The sequence below is a fragment of the Melanerpes formicivorus genome, unplaced genomic scaffold, assembly GCF_026170545.1.
Source record: "Melanerpes formicivorus ecotype bairdi unplaced genomic scaffold, bMelFor1.0.p_v2 SCAF_11, whole genome shotgun sequence".
NCBI classification, from domain to species: domain Eukaryota; kingdom Metazoa; phylum Chordata; class Aves; order Piciformes; family Picidae; genus Melanerpes; species Melanerpes formicivorus.
Genome location: NW_027142363.1, coordinates 12,111,460 through 12,126,745, shown reverse-complemented (window position 1 = coordinate 12,126,745; position 15,286 = coordinate 12,111,460). Strand labels below are relative to the sequence as shown.

Genomic DNA, 15,286 nt, shown 5'->3' with positions numbered 1-15,286 from the left:
AGCATGCAGCTAAAGCTCAGGAAGAGTCTGAAATAAACAGCTCACATAAATATGTGGTAAAACTGGGGAAAACCAAAACATTTTATTGCATACAACAGAAGAAACATTACATTGTTACATGTATGCTACCATAATATTTCAGTTAATTTAGTTCTCCTGATGCAAAGGATGTTTCTTTGTTTCTTACTTGTAGCAGTGTTAATCTTTCTCAGTTTTAAAACAAGTGGCAGGTTTATGTTTGGGTTTTGTTTGGTTTGGGTATTTTTTTACCAGTTTTGATCTTATCTTAAAATGGGACTTGACATTGTTTTTCCCCCCTATTTTAAGTGACTGTAATCTACTAATCTAATTCATTCTCCTAAACCACTCAGGTTTTCAGCATGGAGAATACAGTATCCATGGGAGATAACTGGTGACAGAACAAGAGGACACAGTCTCAAGCTGTGCCAGGAGAAGTTTAGGCTTGAGGTGAGAAGAAAGTTCTTCACAGAGAGAGTCATTTGTCATTGGATTGGGTTGCCCAGGGAGGTGGTGGAGTCACCATCCCTTGAGGTGTTCAAGGGGGGATTGGACATGTCACTTGGTGCCATGGTTTAGTAGTCATGAGGTGTTGGGTGACAGGTTGGACTTGATGATTCTTGAGGTCTTTTTCAACCTTACTGATTCTATAACGAACTCAGCTGTAACTTCCTACAAATTCAAAACACTAACTTAATAAAACTTAGAATACTAAGCATACTAATACAGCCATAAAATACTATTTCTAGGTACCAAACACCTTTTCATTGGAAGGAAACCACTCCACTTCAATAACAGGATGATATCTGCAGGTCATGAATCAGGTTTACGTGCGTGTGTACACACAGATATATAGGCACGCACACACTTTCCCCCACCCCCACCCCAAGCAAAGAAATAGCAGAGATCTGCAGTTTAAGATTATAAATTACATTTCTTCATGCAAGAATGATAGATAAGAAAATTTTGTGCAACTTACATCATAGGAGGAATAAAAGTTTGCACAACTTGTAGCTCACATGTGCCATAGTGGATTAAAACAGACTCACAGAATATTAGGAGTTGGAAGGTATCTTGAAAGATCATCTAGCCCAACACCCCTGCCAGGGCAGGATCCCCTAGACCAGGTCACACAGCAATGTGTCCAGACCAGTTTTTAATATCTCCACAGGAGACTCCACAACCTCTCTGGGCAGCCCATTCCTGCGTTTTGTCACCCTCACAGTGAAAAAGTTTTTCCTTATGTTCACATGAAACCTCTTATGCCCTATCTTGCACCCATTGCCCCTTGTCCTATCATTGTCCTATCAAAAACCAACAGTCAAAATAATTACTGCAACTATTAATGTACTTTCACTCTTGAATCAGGCTTACCTTATTTCTCACCCAGGCTTGTTAAAAATAGGGGCAAGTTTACCTCAAAAATTGAGTCTTGTGACTCCAAATGAAGATTTTCTGCAGGAGAGATCACCAGAAGAGGGCTGGGGACAGCTGTGAAGGAAGCTTGAAATAGCAGAGGCTAGCATAATTGGCAGTACATTCAGCAATAATTTTTCAGCTCACACTAGCTGGCTTCAGCACAACACAGCATACTGTAAGAGATGGCAACTCACAAGATTTTAAAAATAAACTGTGCATTCTAAAAATACACTTCTGATTATTTACCTTTGGAATTAAGACCTGAAAAAAGAAAATGGGCATTACAATGTAGCATTCACTCCTTCACCAATCATTACAGCTAATGATACCTTCTAAAATGGCAAGCAAGATTTTGTTGTATCACCTGTCTGTAGGAGAAATGTAAGCTAAAGATACTTTACACTAAAAATAAAGCTGTCAATATTTCAACTATTCACAAACCCAGTGCTTACAGTGCTTACAATACTCCAGTGCTTACAATCAAACCTACATCACACAAAAAAAGTCTCAAAAGCTCAGTCTAATTCCAAACTCTCCTGAAAAATAGACATGGCATTTACTGACAGTTGAAATGAAAAAAAACAACCAAAAAAAAACCCCACAAACCCCAACACCCCACTAAAACTTGCTGGAGAGTAGAGCAGGCTAATTGTAGGGGCAAAAGCCCTAAACTTTTGCATCAAAATTAACTTGTCTCCCTTTGGGGAACTAAAAAGGACATCAAAACAATGAATATGTATCTAAGAACCAGCAGAGGCTCTAAGTACGACAAGTATGATACGTAACATTCTCTACCAGGTATGTTTGGTTCCAAAACTGCGAACAAGCTCTGTGGCACAGTAAATTATAAGAAGTGTGGAACACAGCAAGAGTAAGATTGTTATTTTTGCCTGAAACCCAAGTGACAATAACTAATTTTCATAAAGCACTAGTTTCTATTGCTTTTAAAGCTTCCAGAGCAGCACTAACATAAGTCTCATACATAAGCCAAATCAACTTTCCTTCCTCATATAAATGAGCAATAAAGTACTCATAGACATGCAATTATATGAGCATGCCTCACTTCTCAGCTGCTTAAACACTGCTGCTCACAGTTCCAGAACGCAAGTACTCTTTCAAATGTACAGGTGTTTCAGTGTGACTTTTAATCAGGAAACTTCAAATTATGTAAGAAAAAATGCTGTTAGAAATGCCAGTTCACATGCTTAGAGTAAAAAAGCAGCAGAAAGTAATCCTCAGCACAGCCTGCCAGCAAGCATTGCCAAAAGATGCACTGACATTCTCGACTGAATAGGCCATTTACACACACACTTCTTTTATTTTTTCCTTCTTATTTTTAATTCTCCAATAAACAGTGTCCATGACAACCGACTCAAGCTACAGTTCTACTACATGGCAACATTTCATGTTCTTCCTTTCAGACATGCTGAAAGATTTCACTAATTATTTTGACTAACGGTTCTCATAACGCTAAATACATTATGACAATCGAGAGAATAACATAAGTATCTGGAATATACATTTGTCTATGGCTCATTTAATCACTGCATGTACAGATGAGAATTGGAATGCTTGAGGAGTAGGGAGAAAGAAAACAATCCTGCACCTCCAGTTCCTTGGAGAAAGAATTTTGAATTAGGCCCAGCAGGAAAATCAGCATCTTCCAACTCTGTAAGCATTACTTCAGCCTTTTAAAAAGTTCCTGTTGGTTTAACAGCCTAAAAATGAAGTCTTACGGAGACCTCCAGAAATCTAATTGCCAGCAGCCGCTACACTGTCAAAGCATGCAGCATTAACATTCTCAGAGAACTGAAGGGACCATTTGGAAGAATCAAGTTGAAATAGAGGCAAAGAAACTGGGTTACAGCGCAAACACTGAAGACCAGCAAGAGAATTTAATACCTCAGGACAACGTGTACTATTTACTTGTCAGGAAATACTAGGAAGAAATCTACTGTCTAACAACAATGGAAGAGAGTGGTGAACTTTCCTGGAACACAGATTGGGATGTCAGAGCTAAAGCTAGAAATGACAGCTGGTGGCCCACATCACTCTACACAGGGTAGTAAGTTTTCTGTTTTATTCACCTGTCCCTTTATATTAACCTGCTTCAGAATCTGAGTAGTCTTCCAGGGACATGAATTTCATTGCTAACAATTAAGAAAGCTTCTAAACTAAAACATTGGTAATATTAAGAGAGACCAAAACATACCTGCCTGAACATGCAAACAACATACAGGTTTTAGAACAATCCACATAGCTTGCACCAAAACTTTGAGGAAGGCCATCTCAAACAAAATTCTGAAGTTTGTGAACCACCCTGAACATAGCCTACCTTTTGGACAGATTTCTTTTTTAATCATAAAAATATTCATTTCTGAATAAAAAAATAAATAAATGTCATGATTACATAGACAAATCCCTAGGATTTTATCATCTAGGACTGCATATGACAATTCAGTTGAACCCTGGAAAAGATTCTCTCTGTGACAGGACAATTGATCTGCTTTGGAAAACAGCAATTTCGGAGTATCAAGCCCCAGCAACATGCCTAAATCATCTGTGAATTAAACACTATAAAGAAAAAAAATGAAGCACACACAAAACAAAACCCAAATAAAACACACACAGACACCCCCCACACACCTTTCCCCCCCCCCAAAAAAAACCAACCACCACCAAAACCAACCAACCAAAACAAGAAACAACCAACCACCTACCCAACAACAAAACCCAAAAAGCTTGTGGGCATCATAGTTATTCCAAGTAGTATCTAATTGTTGCAAGAGAGATCTAATTTTGTTATAGGGCTCCATGCAACGTTAAGTGTGGCAGACCCATATGAGAAATTCAGTTAAACCTCATTTTTTAAATGCTTATCTCTAGATAGGCATACCAACTGAGCAGAAACCACAAAGATACAAGAAAAATGAGCCACAGTATTAAAATGCTGCAGCCTGGCCAAAAATATGAGTAACCACTCACAGTGCCAGAGGTCAAAGTACCCACCACCAACAGCACTGCTCATGCAAGCCATTGAAAACAGTAATAAAGAAGTCCTACAAAGAGGGATTAAACCAGCATCATCCCAAGAGAGAAAGAGCTTAACATCTTTTCAGTTACCTTGCCAATAACCTCCCCACTGTATCCAGCCCACTAACCATTAAAATCTGAAAGAGATAATGGTTCTGTAGCAACCAGCTGTTGAGAGTTTTCAAACAGAATTAACTGAATACAACTGCCAAATATTTCCCAACAAATTCAGTCTATGCCTAGTGGGAAGAGAAAAGCATGTTCACAGCTATGATTCAAGACACAGTTCAAATATGTGTTTGTTGAAGAACTAGCATTGTGGTTTTTTTTAATCAGATAATGAGGAACAGGTAAATAGAAAGACACATAAGATGTAGGCATGCAAGTTGGAATTATTCTGCAAGGACAAACACATCACTCAAGAAGCCTCTTCTCTGGAGTGACACTTCCACAAGACTATTTTCCCCACACTGTTTACTCTCAACACATCAGCAACAGGCCAACTGTACTAATACTTGTCTGTTGCCTGTAAGAGTCTATCAGGGAATCTTCTGGAGATTTAATAGTTACATGAATGTCTGAGCTCCACAGTAGCAGCTGCACACATATGTAATTGGGTTTTGTAAGCTCTCAAAATAAAGCAGTAATTTTATTGTCTCTGTGTTTAGATGAAACAACTGCTTTAAGTCTGCTGATGTACGTATCTATAGAACAGTTCTGCAAGACTATTAGCAAAAACATTTCTCTCAGCAAAACAAGAGTGAGACACCATGAGGATTCAAGAGCATGGTTTCCTTTGGCTCATATCCAACACAAGGGAAACCTCTAGGTAATTTACAAAATTAAGAAAAATCAAGCTTCATACTAGGTTTATACACATTGTCCTAAGCTGAATCCTCAGAAGATGTATTTTAGAAATCTATAAATCAAAAGAAAGGTGGAAGCCACCTAAATGGTATCACAACAAAGCTTTGTTTCTATTTAAGTCTTCACTGAATAAAGTCTTTAATGAGACAAAGCTGGCTAATACAAGAGGGAATTATTGGTAGACTATATTCACCTGGTTTCACAATATAGTACAGGGATAACTACTGAAGTCAACAGGTAGACATTTAAAATAACTTAGCTGAGACAGGCTTTCAGTTTTCCTCTCTTTGGCTAATTTTGTTAACCTAGTGTTTTTCCACCTCTTTGCCCTAGCTGTAGTGCATGGCACATCATACGTACCCAAACTGCTTCAGAAAAGTACTCAGGATTGACAGAAAAGCTAAGGGCTTCCTCTTGTACATGGCCTGTTATGGAACTTGAAACTGCTGCTGCCTTCTTAAAAAGGATAATCAGAGCAAACTAAGTTTGTAAATCTGCATAGTGGTCTACTCACATTATTTGTAGCCTTCTGTCCTTTTCTTGCACTTTATATTTACTGTCTTTTGAAATCTCTCTAGCTACAAAGTATCTCAAGTGGAGAATAATTGCATACATTGTTCTCCCTGGAGGATTCAATTAACTTTTGGGTTTTTTTCTTAACAATAATTTCTCCCTTTTTCTTTGCTTTTTGAAGTTAAGAAAGGTTAGGGAAGCAATATAAACCTCCACACACAAGGAAACGACATTTAACAAGAATTGCAGCATGCGGGCTTCCTAGGTTTCATTTCAGTGCACAAAGTTTAGCTGAGTCAGTATTCTTGATTCACAATGCTTGCAGGTTTTTGAGGGTTTGTATTGTTTTAAGTACAAGGACTAAGTTTCTGTCACTGTTTTGAACTTCCCAAGCAGAATGCCTAATTTAGATTACGAAGACAAACATTTAAGTAGTTCAGCACAATTACACTCCCTATATACACTCAGGAAAGCTATTTTAATGTAGTTGGTACCCTGCCCCAGATAGTTTGTACTTTGCTTTTCCTAACAAACCCCAGGTGGTTTAATTCAGGATTGCATCAAAGTAATCCAGGAAAAGCAGGAACTTGGCATTGCCTTAAATTCCAGAAACTCTAGGAATTAAGCAAGTCCATCAGGGAATCCCATTTTCCTTGCGGCTACAGTGTAAATTTCATGCTTAAAGCATGTAGAGCAGGACAAAAATGCAAATTATTTCTGAAGATTCATGCTGTTTCTGATTACAGAAGCTTTAGCATCAGAAGTGCCAAAGGAAGAACACTCCCTCTTACTTCAAAAGACCCCACAAAAAATATCCCACTAAATACAATAGGTAGAAGGTTTATTATTCTGCTCTCAATGGAGCCTACCAAGTACACAGAAATAACTACTAGCTGAAAAGACTACAGTCTTTTAGCCTGCTGAAATTTCAGCTAACATGTCATCCCTGGAAAATGTTCAATTTCTCAAGCCAACAACTAGTAAGAGCCAAGACGCCAAAAGGTCAAAGCTTCAGTTCTCTTATCCCAGCCTACAAAAGCAAATGGAGAGACCAGGAAGAAAAAAAAGAGAAAAACAATTCTACCTACTCCTACCCTTTTTATTCCTACTTCTCTTCCTTTCATGGTATGAACTCCAAAGCCTGTATCAAGACAGAAGCAAAAGCACAGTGAACCAGATCAGATCCTACCAGTTTGTCACCTCCCCATGAAATTCTGAATCCTGAAGTTTTCTGCTGTAGTGTGATATAAAATCAAGCAACAGCATTAAAAAAGAATAAAAATACTATGAGTCTCTGCTGTACAAAAACAGTATTCAAACTAAGAGATCCTGCAGGATCAGATGATGCTCACATCAAAACACTATGCTTTCACCTTTTTTGTTCTAGTCGTGTTTCTTTTAAAGAAAGGATTTATCAAATGTTTTCAAACTCTCCCATTTTTCACCCACAACACCAGCAGCTCTAATCTGAGGGCATTACGATGATCTGATGTTAAAATGGCTAGTCTCAGACAAACACACACACACAAAAATTAATCTGCTTTTGTTAATACAATATTCCTTTATTTCTTCATTTCACATGGTGCGTCAAAGACTATGACTTGGTTTTAGACAGTAGGCTTCCAATCCAAATTTAGCTTTGAAATTCCATTTAACCACCCTGTATGAATGCTATCAATAACTCGTCCACAATCTTCACTGGGATCTTTCCCATAACGCCACCTGAAAACTATTAGGCAACATAAAGAGATTAAAATAAAACTTTGACAAGACTTCCTAAGCTAGAGGAAGAACAGGAACACACACAGAAGTACCAAGGTCTTACATAAGTTTATAGAACATAACAAGTAAGTTCATGCAAGGTTTGGTTGTGGAATTTATTTTATTTAGAAGACAGCTTCACTTAGAGATGCTTCAGGGTTACATAAATACTTATGGGTTTGTTTGCAAGTTCTAAAACAATCTCAGATTAAACTTTTTGGGTTAAATTCACCCAACTAGTTAATACAAATAAGCTACTTTAAGTCATACAATAGCATTTGTCAGCAGTTCAGAAAAACTTTAGAAGTAGTTCACTCAAAAGTATGCAATTTTCCCCCTCCCCCAAAAAAGCCACAAAGCAAAATTGTTTTGCTTGCATTATCTACAGACAGTGTAAGTTTTAAGCAGTCCTTGCAGACGTGGGCACTGATTTTCAATGGTAGTACATTTGCAACATAATGATGCATCTGACACATTAAAGTCAGCACTGCACTTGGAATATTTCACGGCTCTGGTTCACACAAGCAGATTTCAGTTACTGTGCACTTATGTGACTTGTGGTTCATCCATAACTTCTGATTGTGCACAAAGAGTGACTAGTTAAAAAAGCAAGAAACTGTTACAGCAAAAATGCTGCACAAGCCTCAATTCCATTCAGATTATTCTGATAAGAAACATGGTAATGAAGCACGTTCTGAGCATGGATAACACCCTCAGCAGCTTCCTATCAGGAAAGCTGGTTGAGAGACCGTAAGAGAATTATAGCGGAAGGAATCTACTACTAGCATGGGAAGATCCAACTATTTTAGTTCAACTACAGATTTCTTCTTCAGAGGTTCAGGATCACCCTTTGTACCACTAACACCACCTGAAGAGCCCTTAGCACACAGGAATTTTTAAACATTAAGACAGAGTTAATGATACCAACTAAGGCACTGACTCCTTACCACAGCTAGTTAGTTTATCAGTAACGCCAACATTACATCTAGACAAGTGCTTGAAGCAGCACCATTTTCTACCAGACAAAATTAATTTATATTGCATTTCTTAAAATTAGCATATTCTGTTCAGCAGTAGGTTACTATTTGCTCTTTTATGAACATACTATATTGCTTACTGTGGTTTTAAATAGAGTAAGCGGAGAACAGCAGAACATGCAGAAACTTTTAAGCTGGATAATGGATGTTTTCAAGGTTTGTCACTAAACATCTCCGAAATCCATTACGGCCTGCCATGAACTTAAGTATAGATGACCTTACATGAAAACATATTCTGACACTGAATTCATGTTTTGAACTTTTACTCTGAATCTAAGTTTTACAAACTGCAATTAAAGAGAGACAATGACAAAGAACAGTTGGAAAAGAATAGTGGAAAATCTTGCTACATCTTGCTGATTGAACACCTACAGCAACTTAACTCCACACTACATTATTCTAATAAAAAAAAAAAAAATCTTCCTTCTCTTTGTCATTTATCCTGCTGTTTTGCAACTTGACTACATACTGAAGAACGGAGGTAGTGAAACTGAATGCTTCTTTGTGAGAAAATTTTCAGAAGTACTTGGGGTGTAGCTCTATCAACTATTTCCAGTCTATCCTTGTTGGGATTGTCTCTTACAAACATCAACAGAACAAGACCAACAAACAGAACAAAATCAACAAACATCAAAATATAAAGCTTAAAGGGGAAAGAAACACCTGCCAGCCCTCAGGTAATACTGAAATATACAGGGCCATTCAAGAGAAGAAATACAGATCCAAGAGAGGAAAGAAAAAACAACCACCACAAATAACAAAAAATAGATGAGAAGAATGCCGAGTGGAGATGGCAAAGATCTAGGAACGTAAACATTGCAGTAGCACAGACAGTAGATACATCAAAGGACCAGGTCAGAGAATTGCTATGTAAAAAAAGGCATTGGAAGCCCATGGAAATTAAAAAAAAAAAATAAAATCTGCCCATGGTGTAAGTCTCCCTAGCCACCCAAGAAAAGCAATGAACTAAGTTTATCTAATTGGGACTCACGTGTGATTCAAAGAAAAAAGGTCAGAATTTTTGTTCAAGAAATTAAACTATTACCCCATCACTTTTGGCACATGATCAGATCACAAGCAAACAGAAAACAGAACTCTGAAGTTGTCAGCTTTTCTTTATGATTCTCTGTAAGTAAGAGACTCTTACTTCCCCAAAATACCCTGAAGATTTTATGGAAGCTACAGCATGTTACACTGGATAACTGAGCTTCCATATAAATGTCCTCAAACAACACAGGAATCCATACAGAATCTTTTCACAGCTGAAGGCCAGGTACCTGCAGGGAACTCTTCACATTCCATCTACGTATTGCAAAATATTCTCTTTAATAGCCAGCATTTCATGGGTACAAGCACATGTTCATACAGAACTGTTTGCAGGATGAGGGCGTAACAATGCAAAGCTAATATCTAAACACAGGGTAACATAGCTGGAACTAGGATCTGTTCAGCCTTTATCTTACTTGGTTGCAAGACTGACAGAACAGACCAATCCTGCCATGACCTGTTAAAAAAGCTTACTTTAAAAAACATCAACTATTACACCTCACAGTTTACAGGGCAGTCCGTATTCTTGTGCTGATGAATGTGAAATTACAATTATAAGCTATACTACATGAAAAATGTATTTTCACATTTACTTACAAAAGGCTGTTTTTAATAACACCACAACATCTCAGTTGCATCTTCAGTTTTCAGATCAGTCATATGACTAAGCACTAAGTTTCCAAAAGACAACTACAGGTTTTAAATGGTAACATAATATGAAGACAGGCATCACTGATAAGCATCTGAGTGTGCCTGCATAAATTCATCTTGACCTCTGAAAGTTAGATAGGCAACTAACTTAAAACAGCTTCTTCAGCTAAATGGACACCCAAGACTTATAACCTGAATTAGCTTTCTAGTAGTCAGTACTGGATTTCTCCTTTACAGTTCAACTATAAGGACTGCTAACAAATAGTTAATGTGTATTTTGCAAGACAAGCATTATTTAGAAAACAACAGATAACTCTTTTTTTTGCTTTCCCCCATGATAGGTGCTTGCTCTTTCTTTCCAATACAGGCAACTAGACATAATTTAAATATTTTTCTCTTACACTGCTTCTAGGTACTCATAGTGAGAGTTTAAAATACCAGAAATGAACAAAAGTTCTCATCTCTTCAGTGCAACTCTGGCACAGGTACTTTTGGATCTTAACAGGCCTGCAGAATCACAGAAGGAATGCAACAATTTGATTTGCATATGTTACATTTATTGACAAACTAATTGCTTTGCTACATGTTGCAAAACTCTAATGACTACTCAAAACAATTACTGTCTCATTTGAGTGTTCATATATAGTCTTTACCTCAAAATCTTAATACAGTTCCACAGATGTCTCCAATCACAAAGCATGGACAAAGCCAAAAAAATGTTGCCTGCTGGCAAGCTATTATAGGGGTGGTCTTCAAACCCTAATAAAGTTATCAGTACAGAAACTGTCTGTCAGATCTCAGAAACCAGCTCAAGCATGCAGCTTTAATTTTAATGATGAATTATTTTTTTTAGTCCTTTAAGTCTTGAAAATTCTGTTGAAGGTATCTGTGGACAGTTAATACCACAAACATGATTCAGTTATGCCTAACATACCATTCAGTAAAAACAAAAATCATAACACCAAACAGTGACAGAAAGTGACTGCTTTCTTTAAAAAAGCAGGGAGCCAGAACAAGATAAAGTCTGCAGTTAACTGTCAGGGACATTGGGAAACGCAGACTACCTACAGCATGTGTGGTTCTAAATGAAAGTTTCTACTATGAAGGATATATTCCATTAAAAACTTCACTTTCCATTGTTTTATTCTAAGTTGTAAAGGCTGGGAGTTTTGGAAAATACCTTTAGAAAGTATGGCTAAAAGATATGTAAAGTAGCTAACTACTAAATAGGTCCAGAGATACTGCTTTAGATTTCTTAAATGTAGTTTGAGTTAGAAATTTTCTAAATCCTGTAAGTCCTCAAATAGGGCTTGTTAGTTAACTCATGGGTAACTTTAATTATTGTAAATGTTAATTACAATTATGTATGAAAGTATAGAAAGTAACGTGGTACAAAGGAGTATCATCATGAGTCCTCCAGAGAACTTCCAACCATTTCAGGTGGCTCTCTATGAATCTCCTTTCAGAAACCAAAGATCTGAACCTTTTCTATGGATTTGGGAAGCATACTAACAACTGTTATCTTCAAATTGTGCATTAATATGGAGCAAGTAAAACTAACTTTAAATGACACAAAGATAAACCACTCTCCAGTCATTTACAGTAGATTTATTATCCCCAGGTCTAGACTCTTACAAAATATTTAGACAGAGAATCCCAATGGAAATTGGAAGAAGCTACCCATCAAAATACAAAGGAAAACATCTTTAGACAAGAGGTCTTCAACGAAATTATTCTAATAGTATTACCAGGGCTTGCTAAGTCAGAATATTAGTACTACTATATTTATCTGTAATACTAGACCATACCATCAAAGCCATGATTTTCAAGGATTGCCATCACACAACAGCTTACTCTCATAAATCCATAGTACTTAGACTTCAACTGTCAAAACTGTGTTCACCACAAATATCCTGTGGGAACACACAACCACAAAAGACAGAGGAAGGGAACGGAGATTGAGAACTACTGTGAAAGAGAAATATACAGCAGAAATTTAGGTTTCAGGCAAGTAATAATATGATTGTTTCAACATTCCAGACATACATTTTACACAATGCTTGAAAAGTTGACGAAGCAGAGAAAAGGAAAGATGACCACTGAAATGACAACAGAATTAATTTCATTACTTTAGAAACAACACATGAAAAAGGAAAATATAATAACCAACATATCTAAGTTCAACACATTTAGCAGAAGACAACCATTTTGTTTGATTGCAATGAAGAGAATGTTGTAAAAATCAAAAATAAAAGTCCTTCCTTCCTGGGGAAGACAGAGGATACGTCTCTCTACTCCACCCCACATAAAACTACTTAATGTCCCTTCTCTATTCTGGTCATGAAATTAACCCTCAGTATGGGGATCTTCTCCCCATTCCTCAGACTACTGTTTACATTTTCTGTAGCTTTTTTGTTTGCCTTTTTGTTCTACAAATGGAATTCCCACCTTCCTATTTTCCCTGACGTTATCCTACAGAAAACAAAAATTACAATCCATGATTACAGTACAAAGATATACCAGAAAATATCATCACTTGAAATTATCTAATCACTAAACTCACATTCTTGCCTGAACCCAAATCTATCTTAATTGAATGATTAGAGGTATTGAGGGAAGGACATTAAAATTTCCTACCAAATATCTAACAGCAGCAAGAGACAAAACAGGCACTGCAAGTCACTAGTTCATTTTGACATTCCAATCCTCAGATTACTGTATCCAAGTAGGTATTTCACTGAATCGGGCTATAAAGGGAAAATATCAAGAAAACACAGCTACTCTGAAAAGGATCTTATCTGGAAGGAAAGACAGTGGGATATTATAGAGGGAACACTAGAACTGAAAGAATTGTGTTTTGTCAAGCAGCAAGTGCAGAGAGCACCCCGCTCAGCTCAAATGAAGTTGGAGCCTAATACACTGGAGAAACTGTTCAGAAACAGTTCATCTGTACGAAACATGACCCCTGTAAAGCTGCCAAAATCAGTGAGAGCATACAAGTGCTAATCACGCAGCTAAAATGGCTCAAGCTGCTTTAACTCACATGCATGCCCAAGCATAGATGGCCACGTACTTGAAAATATAGTGTGACTGTTTTATTTACCTGTACTTCCATATGCAATCAGTACACCTCCTTATTGTTCACAAGCAAGTACACTCCTCGCTCCAGAAATCTGAATACAACTGACATGCAAGACTCCTCCTTGCCTACTTCATCCCCTCAAGTGGGGAGATGCAGTGTGAGCATTTTAAAGCAGAAAAAAAGAGCTCAGTAATCGACACGTCACAAAAAGAATACTATATAAAAACACCTCCAGGTCATATTCATTGAGAGGATTTACTAGTGACTAGAACAAAAAGCCAAAAGAACAAACAAAAAAAGGTTGTGTCAGGCCGCATGGAATAACAGTGCACAGGCTAATACTGTCCAGGATCACCAGTACCTCAAATACACAGTTTGGGTTTCTGCTTTAGGAAAAAAAAGTACGTATTTGGAGGTTGACTTCAAACACTGTTAAAATACATGGTTATTACCTTAAATATATATTGCATACAAGCTAAACAAAAATCATACTTCAGAATTGAAGAGTGGGAAGAGGTAGCACAAAACTGAGTGTCTCTTGCTTTAACACATACCACACTATGCTAGCTTTTTTACCAACACGAATTATTCACTAAACAATATTATCTAATTATTTATGGAATTATTTCCCCTGTCACGACATCCACGCCACTCAGAAAGTGCTGTTTTCGAAAAGCAAACCCCACATTTCTTTCACAACGAAGAAGCAGATGAAGCAGAACAAAAGACGTACACAGGAAATATTATCCACAAAGTTGTCTAATAATCCGATGCAAGCTGAAGGGACAAAACACCGACCACGGACCGGTTTCCTTTTCCTGACGCCCTGACGACACTCCCTCGTTCCATTGGTCGTGTGCCCTTTTCAAGCCGTAAGGGATGGCATTCCTCTTTCCCTTCGACCGTACGCGTCGAAGGAGCAGGGAGCAAAGAGGACGGAGGCACCAAGAATAATCATGATTTAACGCGGTAAAGGGAAACCCGCTACCTCGCAATCCACGTCCGAGATCCCCCGGAGGACCCGGGTGGCCCACACACGGCTCCCACCGGGTGCGATGGCTGTCTTGTGACGGCGAGGGCTGTGCTATTACCGAGCCAGAACACGCGAACCGGGACGCTCCCCGCGCCGCATTGCCCCGCTTTCCTCTACCCACAAAACCGTAGCTACGAAATCCACCACAGTGAAGCACCCGTCAAAATTAAAAGAATAACCAAAAAAAAAAAAAAAAAAGAAAAGGCCAGCCTGAGGACGAGAAGCAACGGTGCCCGCCACAGCGCGCAGCGGCCGGCGCGCACACACCACCGGCCGGACCCGGACCCGCATGGGGGGCGCATCCCGCGGGCGCCCGCCTCACGGCTCCGGGCCCATCCCTGGGCCGCCCACGCTGGCGACGACCACGGCTAGTGAGGATGAGGAGCGGGGCGACCTGCTCCGTGCCCAGCACTCAGCGCCTGTCAGCGGGCCCAGGCACCAGGACACGCCCGGGCGCCGATAGACGCGGAGACGTGGGGCGACAGCAGCAGCACGGGGCAAAGACATCGATGACCGCCCCCGCGGGTGCCCGCCGGGTGTCGTTGGCCTGGGGTGAACCGTCGCCCCTCCCAGTGAGGATCCCGTCCCCATCCTTTACCCCGTCCCCTCCCGCCGCCGCCGGGCAGTACCTCATATCTGCGCGGGCCGGGGGGCCCTACTCACACCCATGGCGACGGCGGGGGGGATGGAGGAGCCGGACCGGCGTCCGCCACCGCCTCCGCCAAACGCACCATCCCCTCCCGCTGCCTCCTCAGCCACCGTCTGGCGAGCGGCGAGGGGAGGAGCCCTGGCTCGCGCTCGCCCTCACAGCCGCCGTACTGACGC

General features: G+C 39.3%; 1 protein-coding gene across 4 annotated transcripts in view; it reads right to left on the bottom strand.

The window, feature by feature from the left end:
• Window positions 1-15,247, bottom strand: part of ITSN1 (intersectin 1) — a 134,483-nt gene extending 119,236 nt beyond the window's left edge. For 3 of the 4 annotated variants that reach the window (XM_068144553.1, XM_068144554.1, XM_068144555.1), the window contains exon 1: window positions 15,091-15,247. The gene's annotated coding sequence lies outside the window, so the exon portion shown is untranslated. The remainder of the gene's footprint in view (window positions 1-15,090) is intronic. The other variant, XM_068144556.1, reaches the window with a different exon arrangement.
• Window positions 15,248-15,286: the final 39 nt, after the last annotated feature.